This window comes from Panthera leo, chromosome A2 (assembly GCF_018350215.1).
Source record: "Panthera leo isolate Ple1 chromosome A2, P.leo_Ple1_pat1.1, whole genome shotgun sequence".
In the NCBI taxonomy this organism is placed as follows: domain Eukaryota; kingdom Metazoa; phylum Chordata; class Mammalia; order Carnivora; family Felidae; genus Panthera; species Panthera leo.
In genome coordinates, this window is record NC_056680.1 from 94,217,309 (window position 1) to 94,236,134 (window position 18,826).

Here is an 18,826-nt window from a genome sequence, read left to right on the forward strand (position 1 = left end):
CAAAATTTGAGGCTCTGGGAAGAAAATCACTGCATATAAATGCAAAATGTAATTATCCTGAAAGTTTTCCCTGTTGCTGTATTGGTAGAGTACATATTTCAAATGTAAATATTGAAAAAGATCGTTCTCATGATTAACATTAATAAATATTTATTGAGGTACCTATAGGGTATTTGGCAATGTACTAGTCAGCAATCTTACATCAAATCTGAAATAGACTCACAATGCAAATAAATATATAACCTAAATTAGAATTCTACAAATTGGAGACTGGCCAGTTTCTCCCCTGAGAAAAAAGAACTCAAAAACATGAAGAGCTGACTGGGTACATGAGAACTGGACACAAATCTCAACTGCTGAGCTAAACCACCTTCTCAGATGCCAATCCTACAAACATCACTTTGAGATTTCTTCTATAAAGAGATACAACCATAATCCCCAGGAAACCTGAGGGAGCACCTCATCTGAAATCTAGGACTTCCATCTCTGAAGTCGATGAACCACATCTGCTCTTCTCCACATCCCTCTAAGCAGGGTGGCCCAGAGGAATCTCAGTTTTAATAAAACCTCAAGACTTCCCACAGAGGTTCCTCTATTCAGAATTCTGGACTTGGCTTCTTAGATTAAGAATTTTTTTAACCAATTTGTAGAGCTTTAGTCAAGACAGGAAATAACACGTTGCAGAGTAATTAAGCCAAGAACTCTGTGGCAAAGGTTCAAAACCTCATTCTAACTTTGACTCATCCTGGGACCTGTGAAAGTGACTTCACTTCTCTGGAACTCTTTTCTTCTCATCTAGAAAATGGAAAGATGAATACTAACCTGCTTTGATCAGAGACTTGTTACTTGGAAGAAAAATGCATTTGTAAAGGTCTTTGGAAATTACAAAGAGCTATAGAAAGGTTAGATAATGAAGGTTTTGTCTAAGCAAGACTGGAATGGCTACTTCTCTTTATTTTTACCCTCTGTTGAACTCACCTTTCTCTTCAGGCCACAGAAGAAGGAACACTATATTTCTTCCCTAAGGACATTTTTTAACAGAAAATTTTAAATGCCTTTTATATTCATGTTTCAAGTTCTCCTAGAATTGGCTTTTTTGCCCCAGCGTTATGTATCCAAGATAATGAGGAATTCAGAAGAACCACCTGCTGATAAAAAAAATCCACAGGCTGGCCTGATGCCCAACAAAGATGAGTCCAATCTATGAGCAATCAGAGAAATCTGCTTCTTTTCTACACAAGTAGTAGGGTCCTTCATCTTTTATTACAAACTTAAGGCCCTACAACCCTTCATCAAATTCTCATGGAATAGGAATACCTCTCCCAAGAGGTTTGAATTTTGAATAGGTTGAATTTCTCACCAGCTTGGAAGCTTTTCTTTCTACAAATAATTCATTTCCTTCTAGTTTACAAAGCATTTCCACATATTCTGAGTAAACTAAAACTCAAGGGCACCTAAGAACATGCCTTTGTCTGCTTAGTAATAAGTAGTAGAGCTTAAAGTCAAACCTATAAGTGGACTTTCTGTACTGCACAGTGCTACTTGCCTTGGTTATTCTAGAAAGAGTAGAAAATAAGATTGTAAAGGCAGGCAGCAGCCAGAACATGGAGGGTCTTGAATGCTATGTAATGCCAAATCACTCAAGGATTGCTGTTGTTTTTTGGGTTTGGGGTGTTTTGGTTGGGGGTTTGGGGTGAGTTGGTTTGAGTTTTAAATAAGAGCTGAGCTGTTGATTGACTAATCTTAGAAATGTATGTATAATAGATAAAGGAAAAGATAGTGTATCAGTCTGTATGTAATCAGAAGACAGAAACCACATAGTAAGTTTAGCATTAAAAAATTATTTAACTATGATAGAGAAGTAACTATAAAGATGTAAGAGAACTCTAAAGAGAACATTATGGTTGGGGAAGAATACATAAGAAAGAAGAAATTTGGACAGAGGGCCTCCAAATGTGGACAGAGGGCCTGCAACACTGGGGTGAAAAACCTCATTGAAGAAGGTATGGTTTCAGTCCACTGGATAGGGGAGATGTTTGCTAATTGGCCAGGCCAGAGTTGATCCACAGTCACTGCACAGCAAGAAATAACCCTCCAGGGAGTAAGCAAGTCAAAGCTGGTGGATGAGCACACACAGGGAATCAGGGCATTACTGCTGGTACAAGGTCTGGAGCATGTGGTATCCATAGTGAGACAGTTATAGGAAACAACATTCTGGAGTACAAGCAAGCAAGGAAGACACACAAAAGAAATCAGGATCCACTGCCAGCATTAGATCTGAGCACACCAGTGTCCACCTTGGGAGGGTTGAAGCAAGATAGTCACCAGGTCCAGGCCAGGCCTGCAAAGTCACCAATGGACTACACATTCTGGGGCATATTTGGGGTAGTGCACCAGTAGATAGTTAATAAACACAGACCTCAAAGCAGGAGCAAAGAAAAGTAAAATGTAGCACATGAAACCAGGAAGAGAAGCTCTTGTCCTCCTGTGGTGTCCATTGGACAATCTTTACTGATGAAGCTTAACATCATCCTCACTGTGACAGAGAAATGCTTAGAGAGTCCAGTCCATTATCCCAAGCATGTATTGAAAACTAAATTTGGAGCTCAAAGACAATAAACTTATAACTGGCACAGATAGCTTGGAAGTCCTCCCCCATCCTTCCTGAACAGAGAAATGACAACAGAAATTGTCATTGGTTAGAACCATGATTTAGTAAGGGCCCTATAGCCATTTCCCAGGCTCTTCTATCTGAGCTCTTATAGCCATGACCTTCAGTTGGCTCCTTAAAAATACTCTTCTATTGAATCTTTAACAGTTCTAACTCCAGCTCTTCAAAAGCTTTCTATATCATCCTTTTTTGGGGGGAGAAGGCAATTACAAAAAAGGAAAGGGAAAGATAGCATCTGGAGAAGTGGACACTTTTGTTCCAGCATTCTCCAATGGACCTCTAAAGCTGACCATGATAATAAGATCAATTCGGGGGTGCCTGGGTGGCTCAGTCAGTTAAGTCTCCAACTCTTGATTTCAGCTCAGGTCATAATCTCACAGTTTGTGAGTTGGAGCCTCACATCAGCCTCTGTGCTGACAGTGTGGAACCTGCTTGGGATTCTCTCTCTCTCTTCTTCTGTCCCTCCCCCACTCTTTCTCTGTCTGTCAAAATAAAGAAGTAAACTTTAAAAAAAGGAATCAGGGGTGTCTGGGTGGCTCGGTTGAGCATCGAACTTTGGCTCAGGTCATGATTTGGCAATCGTGGGTTCGAGTCCTGCATCAGGCTCTGTGCTGACAGCTCAGAGCCTGGAGCCTGCTTTGGATTCTGTTTCTCCCTCTCTGTCTGTTCCTCCCCTGCCCATGCTCTCTCTCTCTCTGTCTCTCAAAAAATAAAATAAAATGTTAAAAAAAGATCAATTTGAAAGCAACTGGAACTCACTTAAAAACAATTTCTCTGTGCATCAGTGACTGATACTCTTGCCCGCTCAACAAACACTTCTTGCTTAAGGTAGGGGGATCAAAAACCTTTTCCCATTGATCTCTTCAAGCTAGTCACACCCATTCGAGGAGTGAAAGAGACCAAAAGGAACAGGGGAATTAAGGTGGATAGTACTTATTAAGCAAACATTGAAAAAGTAGGTTCTTGCTCATAGTTTTGTAAATAAGGGAATATCTGATGCAAGTTTCTCCACCCAGAATGTATATAAGGGGATTTCTGGAAGCTCTTTAATGTTTAGTGTTCTAAAAGTCTCTAACGGGTGAGGAAAATCCAAAGGGAGGACAAAACAAAATGATAGAAAACTCTCAGTTCTTCCATCTGTGTAGGAAATGCCCTGCCTTTTCACAGGCCATCAAACTAGTTACTTTCTTTTTCTTCTTAATGGTTGCATAACAGTGATTCATCTTTTACTGTAAGTCCATCTCTCAAAAATTCCATAATACATATTAATCAAGAACCTTAAAAGTCACCAAATTCTTTAATGAAGCAATTCCATTTGATATTGTTGACCATTCACTCCTTCTAGTGGCTTTCATAATACAGTGCTCTCCTAATTTTCCTCCTACCTCTCCCTTAAGCATGGGAATTTCTTGGGATTGTGCCGTGGGCTTCTTTTTTCCTCACCTACTCATCCATCTCCTCAGTTATCAGTTCCATGATTTCAATTACCACCTGCATGGAAATGACATATATATTTCTGCAGCCGAGATCTGTCTTCTAAGCAACAGATATATATATCCAACCACCTCTAAACACAGCATCAATGCTTCCCAGGCACCTCAAAACAACATGTACAAAGCTAAAGTCATGAATTTTCCCCCAAACCTTTTCTGGCTCCTTTATTCTTTATTTCAGTGAATGGCACCACCACATACCCAATTATTTAAACTAGAAACCTAGAACCATTTTTGATGGCTCTTCCTTCACCCTCAACTCCCGCACGAAATTCTGCTTCCTAAATATTTCTGAAATCCACCCACCTCTGTCCATCCCCCTCGTAACTCCCCCAATTTGTGGCACTATCATCTGATGTCCTCTTGATCAAGGTCTTCCCATCCAACCCATTCACACAGCAGACAGAGACATTCTTACAAATCAGAAATAACATCGTATAATTCTGTCATAAGAAGGGTTTACAACACGTCAGTCACTCTTAGGATAAAATCCAAACTTAACATGACTTTAAAAGTCCTTACTTTCCCCATCCTACCTTTCTACACTCAGTGTTCCTCCTTCCTCCTTCACTAACATCTCTGAAGTCTCTTGTTTTCTCCTACCTCTGAGCCTCTGCTGCTGACTCTGTAGAACCCTCTTCCCTTTCACCTAGCCCTGTGCGCTTGGCATATTCCTACTCATGTTGAGAGTAAGTAGATCATCCCATGAAAATCCCCCTCAGACTCTCCTGGATTGTGAAGTGACCTATATGGTGTTCCCAGAGCATCATGCCTCTCCCAATCCAAGCATTTATTACACTTCATTTTTCTTTTTTAAAACTCAGCTTAGTTGAGGTATAATTTATGTACAATTAAATTAGCCAATTTAAGTGTATAATTTAATACATTTTAACAAATGTATCAATTGTGTAACAACCACCACAATCAAGATATAGAATATTTCTATTAGCCCAAAAATTCCGTTGTGCTTTTCCTAGTCAGTCCTCCCCCCAGCACCTCTGCCTTCAGATTAACCACTGATCTGCTCTGCCATTGTAGTTTTGCTTTTCCATAAACATAAATAGAATCATACATGCACACATAGGCAGTCATTTGTGGCTGGCTTCTTTCACTTAATGGAATACTTCTGAATGAAATTCATCCTTGTTTCATATAAGAGTAGTTCATTCCTTTTTTTTTAAATTGCTGTGTAGAATTCCTTCACATAGATATACCAGTTTGTTTATCTATTAACCTGTTGTTTCCAAAATGTTTGCTTCCAGTTTGGAGACATTGTGAATAAAGGTGCTATAAATATTTACTTACAAGTCTTTGGACATATATTTTCATTTTTCCTAGGCAAAGACCTCCAAGTAGAATTGCTGGATCATATGGTAAATATATGTTTAACTTTATAAGAAACTGCCAAATTGCTTTCCAAAGTGGCTGTTTCATTTTGCATTCCCACCAATATATGAGAGGTCCAGTTGTTCTGTCTTCTTGACAACACTTGGTGTAGTCAGTCATTTTAATTTTAGCTACTCAAGTCGCTGCACAGTATCACACTGTGGTTTTGATTTGCATTTCTCTAATGACTAATGGTGTTGAACGTCTTTTCATATGTTTATGTGACATTCATATGTCTTTGTTAGTAAAGTATTTGTTCAAATATTTCTCCCACTTTTGTATTAGGTTGACTTTTTATTATTGTGTTAAAATGTCCTCTGTATATTCTGGTACAAGTCCTTTATTAAATATATGTTTTGAAAATATTTTCTCCCAGGCAAAAACTTACCTTTTCACCCTCTTCTAAGGGTCTTTTGAAAAACAAAAGATTTCAATTTTTATGGGGTCCAACTTATCCAATTTTCTTTTATATCATCCTATGTTTTAATGGCTTTATTAATTGCCTGTCCTTCCTATCACAGAATAAGCTCAATGAGAGAAGACTACATGTTTCTCTTGCTTACTATTTCCTGTGCCCGACATGTAAGGCACTCAACACCTGGTACGTACGGCACTCAAAGATATTTAATCCATTAATTATAATTAGTAAAAATATGGAGATACAACTAAGCCTTCTGTACTAGACAACCCAGTCATATTACCTGCCACACCTACAGTCTATTAGGCTGCTGTGTTTTATACCACGTGGTTCTGTTCTTTCTATTTCTCTCCTTCTTGGCTACAAGTAATTAGGCTAGAGAGAAGCAAGGGCATCCAATCTGCAAGCTAACTGTACAGGCCTCCGATGTGGGAAATCTATTCAGAGATCAGCTAGACCAATCACTCTTATTAATAGTGAATTGCAAAATACAGAGAAATAGGCCGTTAGTAAAGAGATATGAAACTGAAATGATGCAGAGAAAAAAGCCATGAAATACAGCAGAAGCCATGAACATGACATGACAAGCCATGACATTCTGAAGATGAATCTGTAAGGTAGATAAGAGAAACCAAGTATACTATGGTAGTTGTCAACCTGACCACACATCAAGATGACTTAAGAAACTTAAAAACTCAATCATCTGGGCCCCATCCTATAGACTGTTATTTACCCAACATATATTTTTTTGAACATCTACTATGTGCCAAGCACTGCTCTAGGCACAGGTTACAGGTGTGAGGAAAACAAATAAAACCCTTATCTTTATTCAGCTTATGTTCTGTGTCAGAATCTACAGAGATGGGATTAGATGTATATATTTGCTATAGATTAAATGTCTGTCGGAGCACCTGGGTGGCTCAGTCGGTTAAGCGGCCGACCTCGGCTCAGGTCATGATCTCGCTGTCCGTGGGTTCGAGCCCCACGTTGGGCTCTGTGCTGACAGCTCAGAGCCTGGAGCCTGTTTCAGATTCTGTGTCTCCCTCTCTCTCACCCTCCCCCGTTCATGCTCTGTCTCTCTCTGTCTCAAAAATAAATAAACGTTAAAAAAAATTAAATAAATAAATAAATGTCTCCCCCCAACATTTATATTTTGAAATATTAACCCTCAAGGTGATGGTATTAGAAAATGAGGCCTTTGGGTGGTGATTAGGTCATGAGAGCAGAGTGCTCATGAATGGGATTAGTATCCTTACAAAAGAAGCCAGAAGAGAGTCATTACCAGAACTCCATCATGCCAGCACCCTGATCTTGGACTTCAAGCCTCCAGAGCTGTAAGAAATAAATTTCTGTTGTTTATGAGGCATCCATTTTGTTTGCTTTGTTATAGTAGCCTGAACTGACTAAGATAATTTTTAAAGCTCCATGGATGAGTCTGACTCAGACTTAAGAACTGTTGAAGAAAAGGAGCAAGTTAGAAGTGGAGAAAGGGAGATAACATCAAAAAAGAAGAGGCACAGAGAATTGCTGACTTATATTAAAGGCAGAGACCTGGTCTAAAGATCTGTGAACTCCTGATACTGAGATCCAAAGAGCCACCTGAAATTTTGTTCCAGCTTCATTGAGACTCTCTTGTAGTGTGGTTTCTGCTTTCTTATGAGGCTTAGGTTGTCCCAGGCTTCTGTGAGTTTCTCCCACTCAGCTGAAATTCCTTTACCTTATTTGAAGACTTGAGAGCTTCTATTACTTAGAATGAAAATAACTGAATTAAACCCATGTCCTAAACTTGGCCCTAAACCCATGTCCCTTCTTACCCTAATGGAGGGAGATGACTGACAGCAACATGCCCAGCCTCTTTAGGCCTTCTAGCCTATTCCCCTAGACACTGACTGAGGACCAATAACAACTTAAGGTAGTTCTGAGTAGGACAACTAGGATACTACCATCTGCATATGAGTATCCCATAAAAGTATGAGTAAGACTATCCCACCACCCCACAGACTCCTACTGCCTTTTCTTAACTCACCAGAAAAGACCCCTTAGATAACAGTCCAAACTGAATCTCATCAATCACTCTCCTTTGGATACTATATTTTGACTGTTAACCACTAGCCTTGGGGTTTTCAGATAGACTGACCTTGAGCTCTGTCTGACCACCCCCAGACCCAGTTTAGTCCCCTACCCCAAGGTGTCTCCCTCCAAGTTATTGATTCATTCAACAAATATTTATTTAAGTCCCTAATATGTGTCATACACTAGATCCTCATGGATCTTACAGTTTAACTAGAGAGACTAAAAGAGAAAAAAAACCAAAATAATTATCAATTATGAATTATAAAAACAAAGAACTAAAAATAGAAAAAAAATTAAAACAGTGAAACCAACTTTAGATAGAGTGTTTAGGGGAGATATTATGAAAAGATGACATTTTATCAGGAGCCTAGCATGAGGAACAGGCCCTGAAGCAGAAAAACATGGCTCAGTTGAAGAACTAAAAGAGCTCCCAACTGAGGGGGTTAGGAGGACACCAATATAACTAAATAGTTCAGTCAGGGTCTTTAAAAAAAATCTTTCTGGGGCACTTGGGTGGCTCAGTTGGTTGAGCTGACTCTTGATTTTGGCTCAGGTCATGATCACAAGGTCCATGGGATCGAGCCCCATGTCAGGCTCTGCACTGACAGCAGAGCCTGCTTGGGATTCTCTCCCTCCCTCTCTCTCTCTGCTTCTTCCCCACTTGAGGGCACCTGTGTGTGCGCGCGCGTTCTCTCTCTCTCTCTCTCTCTCTCTCTCTCAAAGTAAACTAACTTTTTAAAAATCTGTTTCTCTATATAGTCATTTTCAGTATATATCCTTTTTGTTTTTCAGAGTAATATTGATATAGCTGTGATCAAATGAGTGAACATTCCATAGTGACTAACTACTTAGCATTCAGCAAAAGCAATTCACCTTTCAGTGGGAATAGAGAAAGGGAAGCCTTTTAAGGCCTTAAGGCTTTTAAGACGTAGGTGCAGAGATTTTATGGTTTTATGTATATTGTATTGACCAAGCAAGCCCAGATTCAAGGGGTGGTGGAATAGTTTCCTCCTCTGCATGGAAAAAGCTGCAAAGTCATGCTGAGAAGGCTCACAATACAGGAAGGCCATTAATTATGCTATCAATATATTCAATGCACACTGAATTGTGTGCCATGCTCTGTCAGCTCCCACCTATGTGTACAGACTCTTAACTTGCTCTGCTTCCTCACTGAGGGCTGCCACTGCAGAGTTAGTCTCCGCAGCTTTATCACTCCTCTCAGCATCTGTCATGCCTTCCATACCAGCTCTTATCCAGGGGCCATTTCCCTCACTCCATTTCCTATTGCTTTGAACGAATAGGCCACCAGGCCTCTCACTGTAGTTCAGATGAGTTGTCAGAGGTTTACAACCTTGTCTCTGCCATGAGGACAAGCCTGGGCTGCCTTTTGAGCACAAAGATAACAAGATAAAAGACCAAACTATAGCTAGCAGACATCAAAACATGTGAGTGGGCCCAAGCTAGGTCAGCAGAGCCATCTACTCAACCCGTACCTGACCACAGACTCACGAATGAGGCCAGCTGAGACCAGAACTACCCCACTGATCCATAAACTCCTCAGCAATTATAAATAGAAACCAAACCAAAAGTGCATTCTTGTAGACTAGCCCATGCTAGCAGGAGGTAGGAGAAAGAACTATAACTTAGTGCCAACACGAGGACTCAGTAGCAGTAATCCCTCAAGAGAAATTGGTAAGGAGATGTAATTTAGGTAACAATTTAGGATCCTGAATCTGGGAAGAGGAAGATTGTGAATTTGATTTTGGATGCTTTTGATGTAGATGGTAGAGATGTTCAACAGCAGTAGGAAATGCAGACCTGGAGCCTGGAAAATAGTTGGAGTAGATTGCTGAGACAGTAGAGGAGGAAAAGAAAGCTGAGGCCTTAGCCTTTGGGAATGATCAAACTGGAGAATATAAAAAAGATAAGTCAGCTTTAAAAAGAAGAAAAAGGACAAAGTAAACAGAAGAAGAGCCAGGACAATGTGGTCATAGAAGACACAAGAGCAGAGAATTTCAAAAAGGAGGAATTAAACAATGTCCAAAACCGCAGTAGCATGAGGGAGAGTAAGAACTGAAAAATCCTATCTGGAGATCAGTGAATGAGAACGAACAACTATTTTAAGACTAACTCACAGTGAAAAGTATTAGTAAAATAAGGGCTTTAATTAACGATTTAGAAGCATTTAACAACGTTTTTGAAAGGTCATACAAGCCCAGAATAAACAAAATATAATAGATGGGGGAAAGAGTAAGGAGGAAGTTAGGCAGCCAGTGCGGGGGCCTCAAGAAGAAAGGCATTTATCAGGAAAATATAACCACTATTTTTCTATAATTCTCACTATTGCTTATAAAAACCACAATACTCCTTGAAGTTGGAAAACATTTTGAATATGCTTCACTTTGTGGATTTGGAAACAGTACCCTAGAGAGGATTCAGTTTAGAGGAAAAGGAACACCCCCCACCCTGCAAAATAGATTGCATAAGAAGCCAAGTATAATTTTTCTTTGATGGCACTCACTGAGTGTTCTCTGAATTTACAATCAAGGGCTTCTAATTGATAAAGCTTTGATAGCACAAAAGGTCATCATGGATTACTCAGTCCTGCTTTGCAACATGCTGTGGTTTTCACAAACATTAGCAATTAATTGCAATAGATAATGGCATGATTCATCCTTTTCAAACACAGGACTGCATCCTGAAGCCCCTCACCTGCAGTAAACAGCAAGTAGGAACTGCCCTTTCATGTAAATGCATGCCACAGTTAAATTGGTCTCTGAAGTTTGTTTGATATTTATTCCATTTAACACACACAGTTATATGGGATCTAAATCTATTTCCACACATGATAAGAAAAAATCTTATTTTTCAAATAAGATCCTCATACCACAGTTGATATATGTATGAACTTGCCATTTAAAAATACTCTCTTTAATTAAATTATTCCTTCTTTTAACCAAGAACCCTTTATTGTCCTAATGATTTATTATTTTAATTCAGTCCAAGTGGCAAGAGGGAATTAGGTACCATTCTGTTATAACATGTCTCATTCCCATTCCAATTTTGTTCTCAATAAATGTGTTACAGTTCTTCCTCTGGCAGTCAAGGAGACTTCACACAAAAGCAGCATTTACTTTCAGTTATAACAGAGCCAAGTAATACATATGCTATTCGACAGTTTGGAGTATCTGTTTTCCAGCATTCATCTGGAGCTGTTATTGGAACCATTAAAATTATTTTTTTTTTAGTTTTTAAAGGCCCAAGACATATTAATTTGTCCTGATAGATGGTATAATGTGTTCATGTAAAAGAAAAACAAGTGTTACATAAACCAGGACTAAACTATCAACCACCGCTTCTTTACCTCACTTTTGACTCTACATATTTAATTTATTCTCCATTGAAAAGGCAACCAGTAAAAGAATAAAACCCCATTTTTATTTACTTTTTACTTGGTGATAGTCACACCCTTTTTCACAATGAGCAATGCCATTTTTGACCCAAACTAAGAATGAAACTTTTGCTTTCAGACAAAAGTAAATACAGATGGTTTGATAATATTACAGAACTTTGTACAAACTTTCTTTTAAAGCAGGCCCATTTAATGCCATATTTCATTAAATATGGCCTGTCTTAGACAGGCTCTGCTACAAGGAACCAATCTTTATCTTTATTTAAACTCAGAGTAGGTGACTTGTCTGTCACTATAAGACATTGTCTTCTTTGTACTGGGATAGACATTAAAGCTGAGAAGCAGGGTGAGCCTCTTTAACCCAGGCAGGCCAATCCAATTTGCAAACAGATTGTTTCCAAAGGTTCTTTTTCAGTATGTTGTGGGATTTTGAAAGCATTTTCAATATTCCATAGAATACCATAGAATTCTAAAATACCATAGAAACAATGGTATAGGGGCGCCTGGGTAGCTCTGTAGATTAAGCATCTGACTTCCGGCTCAGGTCATGATCTCACTGTTTGTGGGTTTGAGCCCCACGTTGGGCTCTGTGCTAACATCTCAGAGCCTGGAGACTGCTTCAGATTCTGTGTCTCCATCCCTCTCTGCCCCTCCCCCACTTGTGCTCTATCTCTCTCTCTCAAAAATAAATAAAAAAATTTTTTAAAAAGAAACAATGGTATACTCAGTGGTTAGATGCTTAGAATAGGCCATAAAAGCCTGTTTTACACATCTTATAGTTGTGTTAACAGTTTAACAGTATCATAAGACACCTGTACTAAATAATACTATAAAACTATGCACAATATTTCAATGAGAAAATTCACTGAGAGTTCTGCGTTTTCATGCCTTTGACACAGCTTCAGTAACACCCTCTTTAATTCTTCTTGCAGACCTCCCTCCCTGTTGGGCAATAGGAGTTAGACTTTCTTGCCCTAAATACAAGCCACCAGCAATGGCCACTGTTATTTGGGGTCAGGGTTCTAGCATAATAGATGAATCACAGACAGGAGGTGAAGACAGAGACTGGGGGTGATGGGTAAATGTGTGGGATAGTCTAATTGGTAAAGAATAGATGAAAGTCTCTTGCCAGCATACACCTCAGGCCCCACTCTTTGATCTAGCCTATGCAACATCATTCCTTTCTTTTGCCCTGAGGATTATTCTGTCTAATTCACCTTTGATTGCTACTACCTGTTGCTTCTGTCAAGGTTTCTTTCTTCCTTCTGGTCTACTGCACTTCAGAATAGGAGTCTTGATTTTTTTTTCCCTTTGTTCCTATACATCCTTTTGAAGTTTCCTAAAGATTAGTATAGCTGCTAACAAAGGAAGTCAAGGGATAAAAGAGCACTCCTAAATTTACTTTCTATATCTTTAAAAAAAAAAGTAGATTAAGTTGAGAAAGACAATAGTACACCTGGATGATAACAGTAGGTTCTGGATAACAAAACAAGGTATGAATTTGTTCTATAACATCCAAGAGCAAGATAGATCACGTTAGTGGGTATGCTCCACTTGGAAAAAGTATTGCTCAGCCCCCACCAGCCAGAGGTATCAGGATATTCCAGCTCACATTTGGGAGACTGCCTTTTCCTCCAGGGTGGTGCCCTGAGAATAGGGTAAATCTCTCCTGATCGTCAGGCCATCATGGCCACACATGAAATGCTTATTGCTTAAGTCTCCTAGTCCATCCAAAGATGGGCCACACCATTCTTCTATACCAGAGATCTCTTAAGTTAACTTTTTAAAATTATTATTGAGTTCTACACCAAACATAGGGCTCAAACTCATAATCAAGAGTTGCATAATCCACTGACTGAGCCAGCCAGGTACCCCATAAGTCAGCATTTAAGATAGTCATAAATGCTCGCTATTCATAGCATCAACATGCCCCACTTCAACTCCCCATCAGAAAACCTCACTATGAGGACAAGGGGGACAGGCTCCCAGTACTCATAAAGCTGTCGCCTAGATTGGCACCCCACTCCAGTCTCTGAAAACTAACCCACATTCTTGTCAGTTTGTATCCTCTGCCCTCTTCACCAACCTCCTGCCACCTTCATGCCCGTACTGCCATTCTCCTCCTACATCTGTCTCCAAAAACAAAAACTTGAGTGGTGAGATTTTGTTCCAGGTGTCAAAAAACTCCCATTTTCATCCATGTTCTTTTTTCAGGCCTTCCGTATAAAGGCTCTTTATGACACCCTGAAGATGGAAAGCCCAGAATCAGAACATAACAGCTTCTGGAGATGGTGGGAAAAATTTTTAAATTATGTCCATTATCCTCCCAAATATATTTTAGAGGAACTCTCAGACTCAGGTTTCTCTGGGTTTTTTTTTTTCATAAAAGATTTGCAAGGGACATAAATGATACAGAGAGAAGTTCTAAGAATCTTGTAATTAGGGTTGCACAAGAAAGGAGAGAGTGAATAGGGCAGAAAGAAAACTTGAAGAGATAATGTCTGATTATTTTCCAAGACTAAAGAAATATATCAAGATACAGAATCAATATAAATTTTAAGTAATGTAAAGAAAAGACCATACTTAGGCACAGCAACCAGAAATCATTAATTTTTTTAGATGTGATGATGGTTTTGTGCTGACAGATAAAATTATAATAAAAGTTTTTAGAAATATTTATCTTTTGCACATATATACTCAGATTTATGGGTAAAATTATATGATGTTGAAATAATGAAGGATACAGGAGTAGATAGGTATATAGATTAAACAAGAATAAATTGTTAATCTTATCATGAATTGATAATTGTTAAAAGTTGGGTGATGGGTGCAGTATAGAAACTAAATTGAAGGAGAAATCCACCTGGTTTGAGTTCCTTTTAATTGCAGTAAAACACAAATACATGCACACACACACCTATTTTTTTTTACCATCTTAACCATTTTTAAGTGTACAGTTAAATAATGGTAGGTATATTTACATTGTTGTGCAGTAGATCTCTAGAAATTTTTCATCCTACAAACTGAAACTCTATACCCATTAAACAGTTCCCCATTTCTCCCTCCCCTACTGCCCCTGGAAACAACCATTTCTACTTTCTGTTTCTATAAACTTGACTACTTTAATATTTCATGTAAGTGGAATCATATACTATTTGTCTTTTGTAACTGGCTTATTTCACTTAACATAATGTTCTAAAGATTCATCCATGTTGTAGTATATGATAGGATATTCTTCCTTTTTAAAGCTGAATAATATTCCATTGTGTATATATATGCCACATTTTGTTTATTCATGCCTCCATCAACAGACATTTGGGTCGCTTCCCTCTCTTGGCTACTATGAATAACACTGCTATAAATGTGGGTGTGCAAATATCTCTTTAAGGTCCTGCTTTCAATTCTTTTGGACATACATCTAGAAGTGGAATTGCTGTATCATATAGTAATTTGTTTTTAATTTTTTGAGGAATCATCATACTGTTTTCCATAATACTGGCACCATTTTACATTCCCACCAACAGTACACATGTTCCACTTTCTCCATATCCTCACCAACATTTGCTTTTTTCTGGTTTTTTGATAGTAGCCATCTGAATAGGTGTGGGGTGATATTTCATTGTGGTTTTGATTTGCATTTCTCTAATGACTAGTAAAGCCATCAAGTTTTTCTAAGATAGACCTGATGAGTTTATGGGAGTTTTTCAGCTATTGAATCTAGAAACATGGGGGGCATGGTTGAGGTCTATACTGCAGTTTGTCTAAACTGCAGCTTAAAGTCCTGTTGAGATGCATGTGTTTGTATGAGACAAAGTGAATGGATTTGGTTCTGTTCAGATTAATCAGAGTGGCCAATAGAGTGGCATATTCTTGGGGATAATCTCTAGAAGCCAAGATGGTGTAGAAACAAAGAATGGCTATTGTTGGAAAACTATTTTTCATGGGTCTCTCGCATTTGTGCACATCTTTTAAGCTAAGGCAGTAATTTCCTTTGTTCTGGACTATCTTTTCAAGGATGTTTGTATAGGGAGCAGGTTTGGAAAGACCTTGGAACAGATCTTGGAATATACAGATAATATCTCCCTTTGGAGCTTCAAAAGTCAATCATGCTGGGGTGCCTGGGTGGCTCAGTTGGTTGAGCTTCTGACTCTTGATTTGGCTTGGGTCATGATCCCAGGGTTGTGGGATCGAGCGCTGTGTCAGGCTCTGCACTGGGAATGGAGGCTGCTTGGATTCTCTCTCTTTCTCTCCCTCTGCCCCCCAACTCTCTCCTCTACTCTCCCCCACTCTCTCTCACTCTCTCTCTCTCTCTGTCTCCCCCTCTCTTTCAAAAAGAAAAGAAAAGAAGAGAAGAGAAAGGAAAGGAAAAAGACAATCAAGCTTACTGGCTGTTACAAAAATTTAGAAAAATGGATAAAGAAGCATGAGGGTTTTGTGTGCATGAATACACACACACACACACACACACACACACACACACACACACACGAATATTACTCAGCCATTAAAAAAATGAGTTATTGCCATTTGCAACAATAGGGATGGACCCAGAGGGCATAATCCTAAGTGAAATAAGGCAGTCAGAGAAATGCAAATACCATATGATTTCACTCATATGGTGAGGCTCAGGGAACTAGCACAAATACCAATCTTAGACTGCTGTTAATGCTATAAGTAACAAACAGTCTTTGCCTCTTATTAGGGAATCTCATGTCTTATGCCAGCATCCATGAAACTGTGGCAGGCTAACTTGTTACCTTGCATATAGGATAAAATCTCAGATCTTTCACCATTCTTGACAAGTACCCAGAAAATAAAAGTGATAAAAATAATGCATACCAGAACCTAAGAGATGCAGATAAAGCAGTGCTCAGAAGAGTATGGATAGTCTTATAACTGATATTAATGATAAAAAGAATAAAAATTAAGTATTCACTCAAGAACTTTTAAAAAGACAACAAAATGAGCCTTAAAAAAGCAAAAGGAAGATGACAGCAAGAAAAATATTAAACAGAAAATGGGAAAAAAGGCAGAACATTTTTTAAATGTCAGTTCTTTAAGAAAAGTATGCTAAATAAAACATTCATGATTCTAAAAAAAAAAGTGAAGAAATCACAGTTATACTTTTGAAAGAAATAAAACTTAGAAATAACCACAGAATTAGAATTAGAGGATATTAAAAGAACAATAGACTCCTTTGATCAAATTCATGAACAAAAATCTGAAAATGTATGATTCTTCAGAAAACCATAACATTATCAAATTGACTTCAGAAAAGACAGAAAGTTTAAATAGACCATTATTATTGTCTAAGATTTGCTTCAAAATAATATGGAAACAAAATAATATGAAAGGAGAAATAGACAGGGTGGGGGGAGTAGATGAAATAAGCATGATCATTAATTTATAATTGCTGAAGTTAGGTGATACATGGGGTTACTTTACACTATTCTAACTACTTTCATATATGTTTAACATTTTCCACAATAAAAAGTTTCCCCAATACTATTTAAACTATCTCAGGCAGGGCACCTAGGTGGGTCAGTTGGTTAAGTATCCAACTCTTGATTGCAACTGAGGTCATGACTGCACAGTTCATGAGTTTGAGCTCTGCATCAAGGCTGTGCACTGACAGCGTGGAGCCTGCTTGGGATATTCTATCTTTCTCTCTCTCTCTCTCTCTCTCTCTCTCTCTCTCAATAAATAAATAAACTTAAAAAATAAACTGTCTCAGGAAATAGGAAAATAAGGAAATCATGCACACATTTTTTTCTTTTTGTTTTAATGCCAGTAAAACACTGACACCAAAACCCAACATTTGTTGCATACAAAAAACTATAGATCAATTATAAATATCTACTCACAAATCATAATTAAATCATTAAAAAGTGGAATTTAACAGCACATTTAAAAAACTAATACATTCTGGGTTGGGGGGATGGGTAAAATAGGTGATGGGGATTAAGGAGGGCACTGGTGATAAACAACGGGTGTTGTATGGAAGTGTTGAATCACTATATTGTATACCTGAAACTAATATTATACTGTATGTTAACTAACTAGAATTTAAATAAAAACTTAAATACAAATAAACAAAGTAATACACTCTGGTCAGCTTAGTTAATACCAAGGATGGTAAGATACTCATTATTAGGAAATGTATTAATGTAATACATCGTATTAATTAAGATGAAAGGAAAATTACATAATCATCTCCATAGATAAAAAGTTGCATTTAATCATATTCACATCCATTCTTCATTTTAATTAAAGAATTCTTAATAAAATGGGGATATATAGGTTCTTGCTTCACACAATTTTACACGCACAATTTTATAAAATCATACATCATGCTTAACCGAGAAACACATTTCTATTAAAGTTAAGAAAAAGAATATCAGTTAGCACGATTATTTAACCTCGTTATAGAAGTATCAGCTGACACAATAATTAAAGGAATGGGTGAAAAATTAAGATAAAATAAATGAATGAATAAATAACCTTCCTGTATACAAACAACAATCAGTTAGAAATATAATGAAATAATAGATCCCATTTATAAGAGCAATAATAAGATAGTAATAAAATTAACAAGAAATATGTCAAAGCTATATAAAGAAAAACCTTAAATTGTTACTGCAGGTCACATACACGCATAGAGAAGACTTGAATAAATAGAAACAATGTGATATCACAGATAATAGTAAAGAAATGAAACAAATATTTCTCAGTAGAGAAGGAAAGGATTATTCCATAAATAGTGTTGAGATGAATCAAATTTTTTAATCATAAAACTATTAGAAGAAAACATAGAAAAATTATAATATTAGAATGGGAAAACCTCTCTAAACTGTGAAAGAATAAATAAATAAATCCAGGGGCACCTGTGTGGCTCAGTTGGTTAAGTGTCCAACTCTTGATCTTACTCATGTCATGATCTCACAGTTCATGAGTTCAAGGCCCAATTGGGCTCTGCACTGACAGCACAGAGCCTGTTTGGGATTCTGTCTCTTCCTCTCTCTGTCCCGCCCTGACCTCTGCTCCCTCTCTGTTTCTCTCAAAATAAATTAAACTTTAAAAATAAATAAATAGGTCCAAGCACATACAAGTTAAAATATTTTAAATGGCCAAAAAAAAAAGTTCAAATTTAAATTAAAAATTATAGCTTTAGTGCAGCCTAAGGGTTAACTTCTTTAATATATGAACAGCTCCTAGGGGCACCTGGGTGGCTCAGTTGGTTGGGCGGCCGACTTCGGCTCAGGTCACGATCTCACTGTCCGTGGGTTCGAGCCCCGCGTCCGACTCTGTGCTGACAGCTCAGAGCCTGGAGCCTGTTTCGGATTCTGTGTCTCCCTCTCTCTCTGACCCTCCCC

At 38.1% G+C, this 18,826-nt stretch overlaps 1 long non-coding RNA gene across 2 annotated transcripts in view; it reads left to right on the plus strand.

The window, feature by feature from the left end:
• The window catches only part of LOC122207382, a 301,136-nt gene extending 287,387 nt beyond the window's left edge, over positions 1 to 13,749 (plus strand). For both annotated transcript variants that reach the window (XR_006196817.1, XR_006196807.1), the window contains one exon: positions 13,668 to 13,749. This is a non-coding gene — a long non-coding RNA (uncharacterized LOC122207382). The remainder of the gene's footprint in view (positions 1 to 13,667) is intronic.
• Positions 13,750 to 18,826: the final 5,077 nt, after the last annotated feature.